Below are 15,829 nucleotides of genomic sequence, written 5' to 3' on the forward strand. Positions count from 1 at the left end.
AGAGCATGGGCAGGATTTAGAGGGAGGTCTGCAGCTGCTACCATAACACACCAAACAGAGGGGAAGAGGAGAGACGGGGAGGGGGCAAGTTATAAACGTCAAGCCAGAAAAAGAACTATTCAGCAAATAGAAGGTTTTCAAACGACATCTTATAAACATGTGCATACACACTCACACACACATGTGCACACATACACACATACAAACACATGCACATGTATGCACAGGCACAAACATGCATGCACACACTTCTTTTTAACAACCCAGCTTACTGGAAAAGCATGGTGCTCTCACGGAAGCCATCTGATACTTATTTAAATGCAAAGGGAAGTCCCCCACTGATTTCAGTGGGAACTGGAGAGGTCTCGATGTGATCCAGGGGAAGTAGGCAGTCAGAGCTAGCACGTTTCCCTGCCATCACTCTCTGCAAGGCTCATAAAACACAGTCGCAAGTGCGATGTGCCTGCCAGTTTGCAGACAGGTCTCACGGGACTGGTACCTGCTCACTGGCAACTAGAGTCTGGCTGCATTCATTTTGGTACCTCCCTGGAAAGCCCCAGAGGCCCCGAAGCAAACATACTGCAGCCATATACTGAGGCAAGTCCTCTTCTGGAGGCAAAGCTGCCCTTGCCCAGGAAAACCCACCCCGGTTCCAACCTAGGGTAAATTCGTCCTGGGACAAGGTAGTTTTTGGCCAGAACAGCTGTTTCAGCACCGTTGCTCCAAAGCTCCCTGTCCTGGGGCAGACACAGCTCTGGTGTGCTGCAGCATGAGTTGAACCAAGGATGCTAGAGGTGCGGGGACTATGGTGGTCCACCCGGCACTCACTCGGTGCTTCCTGCCCTTTCAGTACAAGCTAATGAGTCTCCAACCAGAGCTCCGCTCTGTGCCCATGGTGCATGGACGGGCTGATCACCCACCAGCCATGCACCTCACAGTTGGCTGGTGTTCGTCCTCCCTGCACCCCGAGAGGCAGTGGAACATCATGCTCATTTCACAGGTGGGAAAACTGAGGCACAGAGAGACCCAGGGATAGGCTGGGGGAGCTGGCAAGGGAATGCAGGTCCTCCCAGCCCTGGGAGAGCTCCCTCACCACTGCATAGAGTCTGATCCAAGTAAAGAGCTTTTGTGCCTGTAACGCTGAAGGAAGGGAGAAAGGAGCCTCTGGTTGATGAAAGCCAAAGGACTCACGGGCTGCAGCTAGGAGTAGACGCTACTGCTCAGAGAGCCCTGCGGGTTCAAGCTTGTGAACACCTCCCCAAGGGCACATGCCCCCCCCCAGCTGGTCTTTGTCACCCTGTCCCGAAAACAAAGCCAGCTCCTTGCTGTTTCCTTCCCAGTGCAGGGGGTGTCTAGAGCGGGGGGTCAACCTTTTTGGCAGGCATGACACAAAGTAGCCCCACACCTTCCCCGAAGGCCACTCCAACCCTCTTCCCCCAGCTGATCTGCTGCTCTGCTTTCTGCTCCCTCCCTCGTGCTCCCTGCCCAATCCACTGCTTCCTACCCATGCTCCCTACCTGATCATCTCCTGTTTTCCGCCCTGTGCCCCTGTCTGATCTGCTGCTCTGCTTTCTGCTCCCGGTCCTCTCTGTTGCTGCCTGTTTTCTCCCTAAACTGCTGTGCGCCGCACGCAGGGGCTGCCCATGCCACCTGTGGCAGGTTGGCTGCCCCTAGTCTAGGTCTTGGTCCATGCCCAGGTTTGAATGTGCTGAGTTATGGCTTCCTATGCAAGGTCACCCACCAGACTAGAGCATCTAATGCGTGCTCTGCTACTTACCACAGCTCACATCAGGGACAGTTGGGAAGGGAGCATGGCCTGTGGGGATTGTTTACCCCTCCGAGTGACCAGCTTGCAGAATAAACCACCCTTCAGCCTCTGTTCCAGCGGACGGATGGTCCCCTATGTATCCTGGGTGGGATCGGGTGGAAGGCAAGAGGGTGGTAGGCACCGTGCATCATGCAGACAGATAAGACAACTGTAAAGGCAGCAAAGGGCTGTAAATAAAAGAAGCAGAACCGGAAAAGCAACTGGGTGACGCCCTGGGTGCTTGAGCAGGGAACGAAGCCCCAAAGTGATAGCATCAGCAAATCTGACCATCCATGGGGTCCATTAACCACAGCCTCAAACCACAGAACAGGATTTGGGACTGGCCCGAAAAGCAGAGCTGCAGCGCAGGCCAGAAGCAAGAGGACTCTCTGTGTTCATTGCCGACAGAGAGATCCTGACCCCCCTGTTGCCAGAAAACCAAGGTAGAGGGGACCAGGAGGGAGAGACAGCAGGAGCTGGAGGGGGTCACACTGCATCAGCCTCATGACAATGAGAACCAGGTCCAAATGTCAAGTGGCAGAGAGCAGCTGTGTGGCTGACGGAGGCTTTGCCTATCCACGCTGCCAACGGCTAAGCTAAGGAGAGTACGAGTGAGATGCATTGAGCTCGTTCCCTCCAGGGACATTTCTCTGGGCACAGACAATGGGAAGGAGAGCTCCTCATCCAGCGTGCTGGGATATTGCTACAGAAGGTGGCAGCATGTGGCTGAAGATCGCAGGTCCCATGCTGGGGCTGTGGTGCAGGGGCAGTCCACACACTGCTTGTGGATGGTTTGCATAGAGCTGGTAGGCAAGGCGGCTTCGGCCCTTGTTCCCAGCAGCTTCTGCAGCCACTTGTGCTTCTCACTGCCATGAACTGGGAAGAAGAGGCCTTGTCACCTCTTAAACTCTCTCCTTATTCCTGCTCTGCTAGCTTATTGCCCCCTCACCCAGCTCCAGAGCACCACTCTGGCCTGCCTCAGGACCTCAGCTCCATGACACCAACACAACCAACTCCAGGGCTCTATCCATGTCCTTCCCCCACTGCCCTCCTTGACCAGTTTCCCAGCACCATCCTTATTTATGGGTTAATCTCCAACCCCAGTAGGACCAGCCTCTTCTGATGCCAGCCCCTCCTCAACACTCACTTCTTCTCTGACGGCCAGAAGAAGCCAATTTGTTGACCATGGCCCTTTCCAGATGTCCTTCACCATAGGATGGGATGGGAGGGGAAATGCTCCCCAGACATGACCTCCAATTTCTGCCTTTCCTATTGCATCCCATCTGCTGGGAGGTCTCTGGGGCTGGGATTGTTGTTAGTTGTATTCATTGTACAGCCCTGAGCTCAACCGCAGAATTAGCAGTATGGACTTGGATATCATGCGTGGAGCTCTGCTTTCAGGAGAGGCCAGGCCTGCCTCTCTTCCCAAAGCTTAGACACAGGCTTAGCTTCTCTTCTAGTTCAGTGGGTCCCAAATGAGGGGTCATGGCCCCAAGTGACAGCGCGGTAGTCATGAGTGGGGTCACAAACCCAGCAGAAATCCAATGGCATGGCTTTCAGACCCTTGCGAGGTTTCCAATACGACAGGATGAAGACACCTCACTGATGTGAATGAAGGGACCCTTCCACATCTCTGTGAGGTCAGAAAGCACTCTCTTTCCTGTTCCACACCTGGGGAAGTGAGGCACAGGGACCTGGGTTTCTAGTGCCTTGCACCTCATGTGAAGTTCAGCCAAGAAAGTTCTGCTGGATCGAACCAGCTCCACTGCACCATTGCACCACATCCAGCCCTGGATGCCGGTATCTCTCCCAGCGCGACACTGTGGGCCTGCTAATGAGCTCTGCTGAGAGGCAGATATTCTGTGCCTAGCTTCATGTGAACGTGGTGCTTGGCAGCATCATGAGGAGTCCTCACAGCAGCTGCAGCAGGACGTTGCAATCCAAGACTGACTTTTCAAACTGGGGGCAAAAATCCCGTTTCAGGGAGTCCTGAGAGGACACTGGGACGTGGCCCTACAATAGCACCCTGCTTCACTCCCCTGGAAAATTCAGGACCCATTGGTCACTTCTGGTCTAAGACCCTGCTTTTTCCTCAAAGCCCTGACCCACGTGCAGTTCCCGCTGTCTTCCCTTAGAGACCCAGGGGCCAAGCACCTTGTTGAGAACCAGGTTCAAGCAAGATCTTTCAAGTTGAGCAGCCAGTCCTGGAGAGGCATCCATGATCAAGGGAGCGTTGTGGGAAAGTTTGGGGTTGGCCCCATTTTTCCATCTATAGGAGGTCGGCAATAGCTGTATAGCTCCCAGAGAGTCGTAATGAAGCTTAGTGCCTTCATGGACATGATTGTACCATTTATATGGCCTTTGTGACCATAGGGCCTGCAAATCTTGAATCTGATTTTCCTCACAAGCCTTCCTGCGAGGCAGGATTGGGCAGGGACTCTAGGTCAGACTGGAAGACTGTGGCAGGGACCAGGGATTGAACCCACCTTTCCTCTGAGTTTCACTTACGTGCCTTAAATCAGTGGTTTGCAATCTGTGGCCCACAGGCTGGATCAGGCCCATGGAGCCACTTTATCCATCCTGTGGCGTGGTGGCGGCAGTGGGATGGGCTGAGTTGGAAGCAGCCTGTGCTTTGTTTAGAGGCTTCTGCTTCACCAAGTGTCTAACCCCTGCTCCAGTGATCAGTCCATGCTGCATTAGGCTCTGTTACTCCAGTAAACGCTGGGGTGACCCCTCTGACATCCCCTCGGCATGGAAGAGGAACAGCTCAGAAGCGAGTCCTACCCCACATCTGCAAGGCTTCCTCGCCAGAGGCCTCCCTCTGTGAAAATTCTTCTGACTTTTAAACCCTTTCGCCCGTGCAGTCATCTGCACCTTTCCCTCGTTTCCTCATTTCCCTTGGCCCGTGCACATATAGCAAGTCACGGTGCGGCTGAAAAGTTTATTGGTGCCACATCCGTTCTCCACGTGCTGAGTTTTCCAGAGCAACAAAGAGGCTTATTGTTTCCCGCGCTCATTCTTGTCCTGCCGTCATGAACAGTGATACGGTCCAGACCCCTTTTCTTTCCCTCGTGCTACTCTAAAGAGGAAGCAGCGTTTCAGGACTTACCCCCCTGCTTCTGGCTTTTGCAGTCTTGGCTGCATATGTCTCTGCGGGCTCGGCTGTACAGCCAGCACCGTCTCTGCTTAAGCCCTCCTCCAGGTCCAGGGCCCACGTGCCAGCTCCCGCAGCACCCTCTCCAAGCCAGAGTCCAATTTCCAGCCACTGAGTCAGTCGCAGAGTTTATTTGTTCAGTGGAATATCAATACACAGGAAAACAGCCCGTGACCTGCATGGGCTGAGGGGCTCTGCGGCTCTTGGCAAGTGCTCGGATATGAAGCAATTATTGATCTGGTGCCCACTGGGATTTGCAAGAGTTCACAATTTGCGTTGAAAGTGTCAAGGAGACGCATTCGTTTCCAGACGAGACCGGCAGTCACTCAGCCACATTGCCTTGGCCGTATCACTGGGGGCGCAGTGTCTTAGACCAGAAGTGACCAATGGTCCTGAATTTTCCAGGGGACCAAAGCAGGGTGCTATTTTAGGGCCATGTCCCAGTGTCCCCTGAGGACTCCCCGAAATGGGATTTTTGCCCCCAGTGTGAAAAGTCGGTCTTGGATTGCAACATCCTGCTGCAGCTGCTGCGAGGACTCCTCACGATGCTGCCAAGCACCGCGTTCACATGGCACTAGGCACAGATTATCTGGCTCTGCCTCTCAGCAGAGCTAATTAGCAGGCCCGCAGGGTCATATAGAGAGACATACCAGCATCCGGGGCTGCAAGTGGTGTCAATGATCTGTGCAGCATTAATTGTACCCTTCATGTTGCTCCCTGAAGCAAAATCATCTCACTTAAGGCCAGGTCTTCAAAGCCGGGAGGCACCAAACAGTTGTGGAGATTTTGGGATACATGAGCCCAGGTGATACCTCAGAGGCAGGAGAACTGAACCCCAGTCACCCAATGCCGAGAGCTGCACGTTAGCCTCAAATGCATCCTGTCCTCGTATCATCCATTATCTGTTATCCTAGGTGGCACAAGATATGCAAGTGAAGATATTCCCTTCCCCATCAGGGAAAGGGGCCTGGAAGATGGGTTAGGCTGGGAGTGATTGCAATGGGCTGGAGAGATTGCAATGGGCTGGGAGTGCTTGCAATGGGCTGGAGAGATTGCAATGGTCTGGGAGTGCTTGCAATGGGCTGGAGAGATTGCAATGGGCTGGGAGTGCTTGCAATGGGTTGGAGAGATTGCAATGGGCTGGAAAGATTGCAATGGGCTGGGAGTGCTTGCAATGGGCTGGAGAGATTGCAATGCTCTCCAACGGATCCAGGGAGGAATGTGGCTGAGGAGATGTAGGCAAACTGGGACAGGGAGCCCCATCTACATGTCAGGGTGGTGTGGAGACAGGAGGAAGTCATGGGGTGTCCACACAGGCCAGGAGGAGAGGGCAAGTGGATGGAGCTGAGAGCAACACCGGGGCCAGTGCAAGGCTGGAGGGAAGAGGTTTACTCTGGCCAGGAGGTGGGCAAGCAGCCAGCAAGAGGAGGAAAATGTGAGGGAGCAGGTCTGGATCAATACCAAAGCTTTCAGCCCATCGCTGTTGAGGGGAAGCTCCTTGCTGGCAGCTGGGGAGGTTTATGAGCCTTTTTCTTTGGCTATTCTCCATCGCTCAGGGACTGCATCCTGCAGCTTGTACTGACAGGCTGGGCCGACACCAGTGAACATGCCTAGCCCATCCCCTCCACGTTCAGAAGCCCGTAGTGCTGCAGAGACTTGATCCCATGGCCTCACACATCCTTGACACGTGCTCTAACCAGTTGATCATCCTTCCTCACCCAGCAAGAACGGGGTCCACCACTGCCCTCTAGCTCCCTGCTTTCTCCAAGCCAGACATGTACCATGCAAAGAGACCCTAAAAACTGCGATGGCTCTGGGTGTGCAATTCAGACCTGAATCCAAACACCCCCCAAGAGGCCTAAGTCCTTCTCTGAGAGAAGTGCCTTTTCAGAGGCAAAAGCATCACTTTGAAAGGCACCATCAGTGGACCGGGGTGGGTGTTCAATAGTCAGAAAACTCCCGGGCTCCAGCTCCCATCCTCCAAGTCCAGCCTGCAAGAGGGGGCTGGATGAGCAGAAGGATCCCTTGCTAGCTGGCTAGAAGATCCTCATGCTAAGGAGGGGAAGGAGAAAGAAATGGAGAAGAAAGAAATGAGAAAATGGGAAATGGGTCCAAGGATCAGAGAGGGTTCTGTGATGCACTTGAAATCTCCCGACACACTTGGTATTTTCATACTGGGGGGAGCTGCTGGGTGTTTTGCCTTGGTGTTTCGCTGGGTTTTGGCCAATATGTCTCCAGGTTCTCAGGGTTTCAAGGTGCAAGGCTCTGCCTGGTCAGGGCCTTTCCAACACCCCGCAGAGAGGCACCGGTATTTCCTTGTTACACTCACCAGCCCTGATGGAGCAATGTAAAGGTTGCTGCCTTCATGAGTGCCTGCCCTTAGGTACAGACAGGTACTTAGGTGACTGCCCTCTGCTCCACGGTTTCCAGAGACAGGACCTGGCTAGAGAAGCAGAGGGCACAGGGGCCCCCCAGTGAAAGGAGCCTAATTTGGGGACTAACAGCCTGCAAGCACCAAGGGCAGAATCTACCGCATCTCCTTTCCTGCTCGTTAGCAAAGAGCGGGGAGTCTGGGTCAGTCCTGCTGTGTCCAGCTGTTACGGCGGGGGGGCTAACCAGCGCAGTGCACGGCTTTGATGAAGACGCCAGATCGTGGTGTTATCTTCACCTTACCGTTCGCCCCACAGCACTGAGAACAAGCCACATGCTGGAAGCACGTTAGACCCCACTGAAAGGCAGCAGCTGTTTGACAGCGCTGATGCACAACAGCGCAGAGCAGGGAGTGAAGGCTACCCCGTCCAGTGGGAACCGCAGGGGATGGAGGTATACAGCCACCATGCAGGGGGCAGCTAGGGTGCCTTTGGACAGGGAGACACCAGAGCCCTCCTGACTGGAGCTGCCTACAGTCATGGGAAAACAGGGCAGGAAGGTCTCGCAGGAGGGTGCCTCTAGTCCAATCCCCCTGCTCAAAGCCTCTCTTAGCCCTGTGTTTAATCTAGCCATGTAACCTGCTCTTAAAACTCCCTCGGATGGAGAGTCCACAACCCCTGATCTTGTCGCTGATCCACCCTCGCAGTGAGGAAGTTCTTCCTGACATCCCACCTCAAGTTCCTTTGCTGCAAGACCTCCTCCTAGGTTAAAAGACAGCAGGCTGCAACACTGCAGTGCCTTATATCCTGCTGGGATTTTGATCCTTTTGTGGGTGACAGCACTGCCAACACCTCTCTCCAGTTTCCTCAGCAGTCTCCAGTCAAAATGGAGAACTGGACAGGACCTCTGGTCCATCACATCCAGTATTGCATGCCACATGATGCCCTTCATAAATGGATCAAAGCTCTGATCACAGAGCACCGGCCCTGCCTGGCTTGCAGGCACTGAAGGGGTGACTCTATCCAAAGCAGTAGGGCTGAAGCGATTGCATAAACTGTTTTCTTCCAGTGAACCCGGCTCTCAAAGGAGATTAAATTACAGGTGTGTTTGTGCCTGGTTGCACAATTCATGCCTCCTGCTGCAGGTGCGTCACAGGTGATGTCAGCTTCCTCAGCCAGCAATTGACCTTGACAGCTCCTTTCACACATCTGACTAGGGTCTCAGCCTTTCCTTCCTGATCACTGACCCAAGGCAAATGCCAAGGGGAATTTATTGTTCTGCAAAGCATTTCTACTTGCCCCAGGGGAGAGGGGTCCTATACCTGGCCTCGATGAGGAAATGCCAAGCCTCAAAGTCAGCACTGCTCAATAATTAGGCTTTGCCTTCCCTTCCCTTCATATCGGACAGCTAGCTGAGGGGAGTGCCCTGCTGTGACCCAAGCCAGGATGCTGGTACTGCTCGCTCTCATGGTTCAGCTGTAATGCTGGCTCCCTGCTCCAGCAGGTCTCCAGGCAGCAGCCAAAGGTGAAGTAAAACTGATTTACAGCAGAACAGCAGCGTTTACAGCAGTGTAAGAGCATTTCTGCAGCCTGCATCGAGGCAGAAAACACATGGGAAGGGGACATCCGAAGCTCATGAGCAGCTCTGGGTGTTCACGTCCAGCCTGAATGACCCAAGATACATCGCGTGGTGGACGTCCCAATGGTTCCTCCATCCAGCTGGGCAGGCTCATAAGATGTCACGAGCTTTGCCCAGTCAACAGCCAAAGTAGTCAAGGAGACAGAGCGGAGCAGGTAGAGCCAATGACTTGTCTATTTGGATTTGGAAGGCAGATTGTCTGTGGTCTCTATGGGTTGCAGGTCTGGATCGTGGACAAAAGTAACGGTGCTTGCTTTGGACAACCAGGAGTTACCTGGCTGGGAGAGAGGTGAAGATGAGGCCATCGTTAGTTTTACTGTCACCAGTGTAGGTGTGTGTCTGCCATGTACCCCACCACATTACATCAGGTGTGACTGGGGGTCTGAGGACATGTATTACCATGTTTACTCAAATACTAAACAAGGTTTTTTCTCCTAGCTCTTGCCTTATAATTGCAGGCAAGGAAACTTCATTAAATACATTGGATATTATTAAGCAGCTGCCAAAAGCAGCATATGCTCAGTAATGGAAAACAACTATGAAGTTGATTAAATGCAGCCAACATTAAGCATAGCTAGAAAACACATAGTCCATGTTGGGTAAACATATTGATTTTTTTTCCCTTTCCAGGGCCAAATCAGTTCTGAATCAAGTTCCAGATCCAGGTTTGAGGCCTGCACGTAGGATGCCTGACATGGATTTGGGAGCATCCGAAGCCCCAGGCTGATGAGTCTGGGAAGGAGAAGACTTGCCGGTGTGTAGTCTCCCTAGCCTCTCCCCTGTGCATCAGGTACATGTGGTTTTCTCTGACTTCGCCATTGCTTTGAGGAAGAAACAGGCTTGTTAGTGGGTGGACTCTAGTCAGACTACCCGGGGGGGGGGGGGCTCGCCTGCCATGCCTTTGCTGTTAAATGGTTTGTTATTGGGAGGAAGATGGTCGATCCCGTCCCCCTTGGTGCCTTCCTTTGAGGGTCCCAAATTGTCCTTCCTGCTTTGGGGCTCTGCTTCCCCTATACCCTGCCTAATGCCAACCAAAGATATTGTCATTTGGGCCATCAGACTTGGTATGGTGAGCACTTTGGTGCTTGGGCCCGCTAGATTTGTGACGGAGGGGACTGGGACATTGTCTTGGCCTGAGCGTTCCCTACTGCCTTCTTGTCTTACTTATGTGTCCTCCTGATGTGGTGCCATCCTGTGCCTTTCTTCTTCTTTCTTCTTTTGCTGCGGTATCTCCATCTGCTGCAGTTTCATTTTTGCCACACTCAGCTTCCGGTGTGGTGTCCTGCTGGCTCTGCTCCTTGTCTAGCGGAGGTAAGTTTTTTCCACACAGTGGTAGCACCACACAGACATGAGCAATTCAGTGTTACTCAGTTGATAGAATTCAGAGCTGATTTGCTGAATTTAGCCCGAGACACAAAGTTTAAAAAGAAAAAAAAAAGAGATCTAGGTTCATCTAAATAAAATATATAAGGAGTACCCAGTGTGCACAGTCCCCCTCAGCACCAACTCTTTTCAAAGTCATGGTGAGCCACTATATTGCATACATCCCAATTTCCTTTTCACTCCCACAGCTGAGCTGCGCCTTTCTTTCCCATTTCCAATGATCCCTGTTTCTTCACCAGCCTTAAATGCCTGGTAAACATCACTAAACGAGACCCCAACCAGTTCATCCAGAATCCCCCTGTCAACTCCTCTTTCAGCCTTTCACATATGTTTAATGGGGCCCTGTCCTCCATCAGGTGGAGCCAAACCAGGATGCCCTGCACTTTACCTGCATATAAATGTTTGGATGATCCCAAGACTCATGACAAGAACACCCAGTTCCAGTCATGATTGGGGGCTCATTAGCACATGGAAATTTTGTGGTGGGGATCTGGAATACCCACACATATTGAATAGGGTTGCCAACTCTGGCTGAAGCTATTCCAGGAGATTTGTTCCCCAACATGATGTAATGTCATTAATAGGGGTGTACGAATAGAGATTTTTTGAGCTGTTACCAATGGCCGATTTTTAACAATCCATATTGGCTGATACCAATTCAATAGCCGACATGCAGCTGGGCAGCTTGGAGAGCAGTATCCAGCTGCTAAGTCTGTTGTGGGGGAAGGGGTGGAGGGAGGGAAGGGGCATGGAGGGGCAGATCAAGGACCTCGCAGTGAACGGGGGAGTGGGGCTGGGGTAGGGATAGGTACAGGCACTGCACAGCCAGGGCAGGGAGCAGGATGGAGCTGCGAGCGGCTAGTTCGGGGGGCATGGGAAGGGGGTGGCGGCTACCACCGCTGCATACACCTCGGGAGGGCATGGGGGTCATGTGCCCCCAGATCTGCAAGCAGGGCGAGGGTGGGCTGTCTCTGCGGGCTGGGGTTGGAGACGGTGCCAGGCTCTTGCTGTCAGGGGGCTGGGTTGTACTTGGGGCAGGTAGTATAGCTAGGAGCAGGGGTTATGGGGGGGGAGGCTGCAGCCACCCCAAAATTCATTGTAGCCCCCCTCCCAGAGCTGCCGCTACCTGCCCCGAGTGCAGCCCCGGGCCAACCCCGCTGCCAGGAAGAGCCCAGCACCACCCCCGGTCCCAGCCCGCAGCAGCAGCCCACCCTGTAATGCAAGCAGATCCAGGGGGCACACGTCCCCCATGCCCTCCTGGCGCGTGTGCAGCAGTAGGAGCTACCACCTCCTCCCCACACCTCCTGGATAAGCCACACGTGGCTCTGTCCCAGCTGTGCAGCGCCTACCCCTGCCCCAGCTCTGCTCCCCCTCCCACTCCCTCCCTCAATGATCTGTACCCCCTCACACCCCTTCCCTCACAACAGACTTACCAGCCAGACCCGGCTGCTCTCCATGCTGCTGGGCTGCACTCCTGGCCGCCCACATGCGGTAGGTATGCACAGGGCATTTATCGGCGACATTATGGGCCACATCAGCCAAAAAAGAGCTGATTGGCAATACTGTCAATTTTCCTTATATCAGTGCCAATCCGATATGGGACTGATGTATCAGTACACCTCTAGTCATTAATTGTACGGTTCAACCCATTCACAATATCAATCTCCCAGATTGCTTTCAATAGTCACCGACCTCCCTCACCTTCATCACCAACCTCCCCAACCTCTTCTTCTGCTCCCAGATCTCAAGAGCCGTCTTATCCCGTCAAGCTATGCCAGCATGAATTCACGTTGGCGTCAAAGGCTCATGCTGTGAGCTGACTGCCTTTATTAGATCTGCCGCATCGCTAATGGGGGGATATTACCCTAAGTAGATTCATTAAAAGCCCATGTGGGAATTAGATCAGCCCTGCCAGGAGCAGCTCATTGCACTGAACAGCTGCTGTCCCGCAGCTTGCCTCAAGTCCCAGACCCCCTGTGATTAATGTCACCCATTCGGAGGGCACCCCATGGCTGTGCTGCAGCACGCGTCCGAGCGGCGTTGTGTTGTAATGAAAGTGTCCTGGAACCTCACAGCCATTTAGGCTGTGCTTCAGTACAAGACAGGCCAGGGCACTTCACCCACTGCTTCCTGCACTGAGCCTCTCATCAGCGAGAACCAGAAGGACATGAGCTCCAGACTCATGTCTGCAGCTATTTTTCTATCTACCCTGACCCTATTTTTTCCCTTGGCTTTCTGCACTGGGAGAGAGTCCATGCAATGTTTGGGAACCCGGGAGCTCGTGCCTCTAAGACGGTGGTGATGCTTCCTGGCATCCAAATGGGTGTTGGGAGTTAGAGCTGGGACAACGCATGGAAGTGGTTATGCAGGAAGGTGCTATACAAGGCTTATAAAACCAAGGGGTTTTTCCTGGAAAAGAAACAGTGGAAGAAAATGATGAAGGGTTGTCTACATTAGGAAGCCATTGCAGCCACAGCTTTGCTGGCAGAGCGAAGTCAGCAGCTTCCCCTATTAAAGACATTACATATGCCAGCAGAGGCTAGTTAGACCACCTCCCCAAAGGACACGAGCCAAGGCAGATGAAGCCCTCTTTTGCCAGCATGGCGATGTCCAGATGGAGCGTTACTTCAGAACGGCTGCATCAGCAGGGGTGTATCTCCTCTTTGCCAGGTGTGCCACCCCGACTCTGTTGTGTAACCACAGGCAAGATCACAGTTGCTCAAGAGAGCAACCCAGTGCCCATGGAAGTCTATGAGACTAACAGCCCGAGGGCCCCGACCAGCAGACAACATGCGCCTGCAGCATGTCCAGGATTTCCTCTTCTCTTTACCGCACACTTCTCTGTTCTCAGGGGTTTTAATTCTACCGAAGGGACAAAGAGAGGAAGAAACGAGAGGCCCCATTAGCTATGAAAGCTCAGCCTTGCTGCCCAGCGGCACGAGGCTGCAATGGACCGGATTGGTTGCACAACCTTGGTTCAGGGGAAGAGATGACTTTCCCCAGTGTTACACTGGTCAGGGGTCAAAGCAGATCTCATCCTGCTAGTCAGGCTTGTTGGATGCACAGGGAGACTGCCCCTTCTCAAGGTCCTGGGCACCGCAGGGAGTGGTGCTGGCGAGTTAGCAAGGCCTGAAAACACCAGGAAAGGTTGATGCACAAGAAAATCTGGGCAGTGCAGGCGCAGGGGGATCTGCCTGCTGATAATAGAGGCAGCAGCTGAATTTAGTGTGGGGGGATATTGTCCGCAGCCTGGACTCAAAGGGGCACTTCCTAGGGAAGGTGTGAAGGTGGAGGTCTGGGTTAATCCAGGTGACAGCCTGGGGAGGAATTTGCTGACCTTTGCAAATAAAGCTGCATAACCCAGAGACCCACGGGCCCATTTCCTGTCCCCACAGGGTGAGGCTCTGTCTTGGGAACCCTGCTGGATTGGATGCTCTGGGGAGAGCAAATGTATTTGCTTATTAAATAGTCCCAGAGTGGAGGCTCGTGCTCTGAAGAGCACCCTTGTCCCCCAGGGAGGGGGTACGGGTGCAGCACTGCTTTGACTTGGGAAGGGGCGGCTATGGAGTCCCAAGAAGGCAAATGAGCATCCTATTCTAGCGTTATGTTGGGGGTTTTTTTTTAAGAAAGTCTATTAACAAAAGCCTGGCAGAAGCTGTGGGCTGAGCGTGACAGGCAGACGGCCCAGCAGCAGCAGCCGCACCCCGACAAACTCCCCCTGCCGTGCACCGCGGAGACAATAAACACCAAGCGAATTTCAGCCTCGCGCCTTGGAACAGCGCACACTTTGGAGGTGGTTTTCTAAGGAAGAAACAATGCAAGTCGCTAGCAGGATACAATCATAGGGCTTTTTCTGCAAAGGGGGCTGACTTAGCGCTCTTCCTCTCAGCTGCCACGTGCTGCATGGACAAGGGAGAAGTGCTTGGTGGCCAAAAAGGCAGCTGCCCCTTCTCACTGCCCGGCAGAAGGTGCTATAACAGGGCCTGGTTTTCCCAAAGGGTGCCCCAAATCCCAAGGGTCTTCTGAAAAGCTCAGCTTTCTGGTCTGACTCCCCCTTCGCTCCCCAGGATGCGAATTTCTGCTGTTAAAGCCATGGGTTTCACTGAAGGTGTCTCGGGGATGAATGTAGCCCAGGGACAAACATCCTCTCAGGCCAAGAACAGAGATCACTACAGCAATCCTCGATCCTGATGGAGCCCCGCCGGCTTTTACAGACCTTGTGTAACCGAGACCGCTCGCCCACCACTGAGATGCAGCCACCTCTGGGGCAGAACGAGGCAGGTGTTGTGCACAGCTAAGCAAGCACTACCCCATTGCACGTGCATGTTGGGAGTGGAGAATAAAGAGAAACTTCTGTGTTGAAAGCTGCAGGAGGAATCAGACAACCGTAGTGTTACACTATGGAAAGTTACAGCGGACTACTTGCCAGCTAGCATTGTAAAATGCGACCAGTATAATGCACTGCCGGAGAAGTGTAGGTCTGTGCACAGGAGTTAGGAGGATTCCCTCTGGACCAAGGAAGGCCACACAGGAAGAGGGGCATTTCTGTGGGTCCCACCTGTACAGTGGACCAAATCAGGAGTGGAAGCAGGGCTATACAAAATGAAATGAGCTGCTTCTGCAGACATTCAGGAGCCCGGCTCTGCCCCTTCCACACCAGCTCACGGGACACATCTGTCTCCTCATTCCCGTCCCTCTGCATTTCCTACTGAGGATGGGATAAACATGCCCAGATCCCAGCCCGAAGCAGCACACAGGTAACTTTAAGCACCTGCCTCTGCCATGCTCTGAGCATTACAAATGACCTACATGTATCATCCCCCTTCCTCTGCCAGCTCTGGTGCCAGGTGCACAACATTACTGATTCTCAGGTGGTGAACCCCAAAAGAAAGTGACTGTCATGAGTCCTGTGCTTGTGCTGGGGATTGGATGAGCCGCGGTCCTGTCCTAGACTACAGCCAGGCACACTGCTGGGCATCCAGAAACAGTAAGCAAGAGATAAGTCTGCTTCTGGAGAACCTCAGCCCTCTTTCGGGAAAGCCCCAGGAAACTCTATAATAACACTGAGATGTCACTTCTTCACCCCCAGTGACCCTTTCTAAAGGGAGGTCAGTGTCCTATCCCCACTTCAAAGGTGGAAAGACTGAGGCACAGAGCTGTGCCATCCCTCACTTCAGGTCAGCCAGCAACACCGCCACACAGAATCCAGGTCTCCTGAGGCCCCAGGCCCTTGGGTGAAGCACGTGAACATCTGTACCCACATCTGCAGAGTCCAGCAGAGATCAGTGCTGCCTGTGATTCTTTCCATTGCTGTCAAGGAGGGGTAAAACTCTCTCTACCAAAAAGGTGACCGACTTATATTCAGTTCCCTGGCCCATATCTACAAGGACGGACATGCAGCAAAGGGGACAGAGGAAACAGAGAACACTGCTTCCCTTCCCCCACACCTCGTACCGATCCAGATCTCCAGCCTTTCC

The 15,829-nt window shown here is 53.3% G+C and overlaps 1 protein-coding gene across 4 annotated transcripts in view; it reads right to left on the reverse strand.

Annotated features, from left to right (window-relative positions):
- P2RY6 (pyrimidinergic receptor P2Y6) overlaps positions 1-15,829 on the reverse strand; it is a 59,421-nt gene that overhangs the window by 15,563 nt on the left and 28,029 nt on the right. Inside the window, exons 1-2 of one of the 4 annotated variants that reach the window (XM_014603504.2) lie at positions 4,917-5,037; positions 1,778-1,976 (exon numbers count right to left, since the gene is read on the reverse strand). The exons of the other annotated variants lie outside the window; for them this stretch is intronic. The gene's annotated coding sequence lies outside the window, so the exon portion shown is untranslated. Of the gene's footprint in view, positions 1-1,777; positions 1,977-4,916; positions 5,038-15,829 lie in introns of those variants that run through there. 4 annotated transcript variants of the gene reach the window in all.

The sequence above is a fragment of the Alligator mississippiensis genome, chromosome 1, assembly GCF_030867095.1.
Source record: "Alligator mississippiensis isolate rAllMis1 chromosome 1, rAllMis1, whole genome shotgun sequence".
NCBI classification, from domain to species: domain Eukaryota; kingdom Metazoa; phylum Chordata; order Crocodylia; family Alligatoridae; genus Alligator; species Alligator mississippiensis.